Here is a 4,656-nt window from a genome sequence, read left to right as displayed (position 1 = left end):
CTCGGGATACTTATAAGATACTACCATGATTTTTTCAGATTTTTTGGTCCAAAAATAAATTAGGCCAAAAACCGGCCTTACCGACCCTCCCCCTTTGTCATTTTAGATTGAATATTCAATTATTACGTTAAACATTATTATTTTGTTAAAAAATCAAGTATATTTGATTAAAAAGTCATTTTTTATAGTAGAAAAGACATTTTTTTCGTTTACGATAAATTAATAAATTTTACAATCTTAAATTTGTATATGAAATACTGTTTTATTCCGTTAATAAAATATTATATGTTACAAGTATTACCAGATTAAAATGCTGGTATTTGAATATTAATGATTTGAAATGAAAAATTAGTCAAGGAACTTATGGTTTTTGTTTTAAAATACCAACTCTTAGTTTAAAACGCCAATATAACCTCAAATTGTTAAAAGTTGTGAATCTACTTTGTAGAATATTTTTTTAAACAAATTATAAATTCTGCCGAAAAACACTAACATAATCCAAAATTGTTAAAAGATGCTAAATCTTGTTTAAATTCGAATGTTTTTTTTTTTTTTTTTTTGAAGTACCAATTTTTGGCGTGTTAACGTAACCTAAAATTCTTCTTGAATTATGAAACTTTAGAATTGAATTATTTTTAATTAAAATAACGCATTTTCTATGAAGAACGTGCATATACCCTGAAACTGTTAAAAAACTTCAAATCTTGTTCAATTTATAATGATTTTTGTTTTAAAATACCACTTTTTGGTTTAAAACTCTAACATAACCTAAAATTGTTAAAATTTTGTCAATCTTCTTTAAAATCTATTTTATTTTTTAAATTAAAAATACAATTTTCGCCAAACACCAGCAGAATCTGAAATTGTTAAAGATTCTTATCTTCTTTGAACTATTATTTTTGTTTAAAAATGCCAATTTTTCGATTAAAACGCGAATGTAACCTAAAATTGCTCAAAAATGGGGAATCTTGATAAATTCCAGTGAAAAAAAAATTAGGTCTAATCCTTTTTTTTACAAATACTAATTTCCAGGGAAAGGCTCTATTATAAAACATGTATAATATTTACATTAATTTGAAGATTTTCATTTAACCGCGCAAGAGTATTAAAAGGATAAATGATTCTCAATTCCTATAAACTTTTCTATGATTTTTCTTTAAAAAATCGATTATTTGTACATTTAATTAAAAAACTTTCAAATTCAAAATTTTCAAAATATATTTTAATTAATTAAAAAAAAAAATTAATAATATAACAGTTTTTTTTATATAAGATTCGAAACTACGCAAATCAAAATCAAAATTCGGAATAATTTTTTCTCCAAATCTATCCGAATTAAAATCAAAATTTTGAATAATTTTCAAAACTAAAGAGAGGAAACTCGAACTGATACAGAATAGAAGAAAATATATTTTTAAATGATTTCCTTGTTTCGTTTATTTTATCAGTAACCATATAGAATATAGATGGATGAAACTACAGTTTTTAGAATCTACTATGTACAAGTTTCACTATCATTTAAAAAATGCAACTGCGCTTTCTTTGAAACATTACAGTTAAGAGTTCTTGAACTCCCGATTTCAAATTTGTTGACTCACACAGCTTTGACATTAGATTCAAAATTCCCTTAAATTTCAAATGAAATTCAACTTTCTTTCAATTCAGGGTGTCTACCCGACAGATGCTTTTTAATTTCGATTTTCTCCAGGGAAATTTTTTAATTTTTAATGGTCCGTTAAATTTTTAAACCAAAAAAATGAATTTGACACCATAAATGATGAACTTTCAATCCATAAGGACGAATTTTCTATAAAAAAAGACGAATGTTCAACAAAACAGTGGAATTTTTTACCCAAAAAGATTAACATTTAAAGTTCAAAATTTTAGATAAATTTTTATCTAAATAGTTTAGTCGTCATGCCAAAAAGGCAAATTTTTTAGAGACGGTAAAATTTTCAACAAAAAATATAATTTTCAATCACGAAAGAGAAATTTTCAAACAAAAAAAAGATGACTTTTCCACCATCCAAGAAGAATTTCCGATCCAAAAGGATGCATTCCCTACCCTTAAAGGCAAATTTTCCATAAAATAGTTTAATTCGTATCCAAATAGCTGAATTTTCAAGTGAAAAAAAAATAATAACTTTTTAGAAGACAGTTCCAATTTAAGGAAAATGTTCATTTTCAACCAAGAAAGGCGAATTTTTAACCAAAAAAGAATCTAGATGATTTCAAGGAAAATTTAAAAAAAAAATTAAATAATTTTGGGAAAAATTTAAATTATTTTAAAAGATAATAACAAATTTTTAACAAATATTAGATAGTTTCCAAATAAATAATATTTTTGTGTAAGATACCTGGGAAAATTTTTAATAAATTTTTATTTGATAAAATTCATTTTAAGAGAATATTTAAAATGATTTCTAAAGATTTCAAAAATTGTCCAAAAAGAATCTCCAAATTTTAATAAAAAAATATTCTTAAGAATCCTAGGCACATTTAAAATAATGTTTATTTTGAAATAACAATTTTAAATTAATATTTGAGAAGATTGATTTTATACGGTTTTAAGATAAAATAAAAATGTTCTTAATATGCTTGGGAAAACTACAATATTTCATTTTTTTAAATTAATTTGTTGTCGGCGTTTAAAAATATTTCAAAACTATTAAAAAGATTTTTAAAATTTTCAACAACAAAATCTGAAAGATTTTAAAACAATTTAAAAAATTTTTGAAAAACTTTTTAAAAATTCTGAACATTTTTAAATATATTACAATTTTTTGAACAAATTTAAAATATAATTTAAAATTTGAAAGGATTTCAAAAGATCTCAAACAAAATGTAGATTTATGAAGATTTCCAAATAAAATTTTGAAACATTTTAAAGTTTTTGAACTGTTTGAAGACAATACCAAAATTTTCTCAAGGTTTTTGGTAAAATTTTAAATGATTTCTTATTTTTTAAAAATTCATTTTTAGAGAATGTTCAAAAATATTTCGAAATATTTGAAAATGTTTATAAAATTATATAAGAAAAAAGAATCTGCAAGATCTTAAGACCATTTTTAAAATTTTTAAACAATTTCAGGAAAAATTCGAAACATTTTTAAAGATATTTAAAAGTTTTGAATAAATTTCAAAAAAAACGTAGATTATTTATGAATTCAAAATACAATTTTTAAGCATTTTAACACTTTTAAGCGGCTTTAAGATCATTCAAAAAATCTTTTAAGATTCCTGGAAAAATTTTGTATGATTTTTTATTTTGTAAAATTAACTTTAAAAGAATATTATTATTTTTTAATTACGATGTATAAATAACTTTTAAACAATTATTCATTTAAATCGACTTAAAGAATAATTTTACTTTTAATTAGGAAAAAAATATATTTAAAATTAACTTGATTGGTTTAAAGTTTTTAACTGAAATTCTGTAAGCTGCTTTTCATTTACCTTCCTATCCAAAAAGGCGATTTTTCGAAAAAATTGTTGAATTTGTATCCAAATAGTTTAATTTTTAAGATAAAGACGAACTTTTTAGAAGACAGTTTAATTTTCAATGAAAATGTTCCTTTTCAACAAAAACAGGTGAATTTTTAATCCAGAAAGACAAATTTTTAAGCCAAAAAGACATGATTAATATTTTGGTTTTAAAGACAATTTTTAGAAAACAGCTATATTTTCAACAATAAAAAATTTTTAAAACAAGAGGCAAAATTACTTTCCAAAATTCCCGATACATGTCAAAAATAACCTGTATCAAGAAAAAAATGTACTTCCTTATGAAATTCCCTGTTCCAAATCAAAATTATAATTCTTTTCGAAAATATCACATTTCAAGTCAAATTTGTCATTCTTTCGGAAAATTCACTCTCCCCAGTCAAAATTATAATTATTATCGAAAATTTCCTTTCTCAAGTCTTTCGTCTCGAATCTGGTCTCATCTCGAATCGCGTCTCGAATCGATTCTCGAAACTTTTGCCTGGAACCTCGTCTTGAATCTCGTCTCGAGAGAAAAAAGTATCGCAGAATTTTTTCAGAAAAATCACTGTTCCGACTAAAAATTAACATTAATAAAATATACATAATCTCATTTTATTTGCATATTAGTACATTACAGAGAAACTTATCAAAACATTTCGAATTTTTCCTAAAAAAGGTAAAAGATAAAATAAATTGCTTTAGGGCTTTTCAGAATCTTTTTTGAAAATTTTGTGAATCATCTTACATGTTTGGAAATATTTTTAAACATTCTCCTAAAAATATGTTGTTTTTTTTTTTTTAAATAAAAAAACACTTCAAATTTTTTCGTGAATCTTCGGAAATTTCTTTCATTACGTTGAAACCTTCTAAAGTGACGAATTTTCAACTAAAAATATGAATCGTTAACTGGAATAGATGAATTTTAAACGAAAATTCAATCTTTCGTCTCGAATCTCTTGCCTGGAACCTCGTCTTAAATCTCGTTTCAAGAGAAAAAGTATCGCAGAATTTTTTCAGAAAAATCACTGTTCCGACTAAAAATTAACATTAATAAAATATACATAATCCCATTTTATTTGCATATTAGTACATTCCAGAGAAACTTATCAAAACATTTCGAATTTTTCCTAAAAAATGTTAAAAATAAAATAAATTGCTTTAGGACTTTTC

The sequence above is a fragment of the Belonocnema kinseyi genome, chromosome 8 (genome assembly GCF_010883055.1).
Source record: "Belonocnema kinseyi isolate 2016_QV_RU_SX_M_011 chromosome 8, B_treatae_v1, whole genome shotgun sequence".
In the NCBI taxonomy this organism is placed as follows: Eukaryota; Metazoa; Arthropoda; class Insecta; order Hymenoptera; family Cynipidae; genus Belonocnema; species Belonocnema kinseyi.
This window is presented reverse-complemented; position numbering follows the sequence as displayed.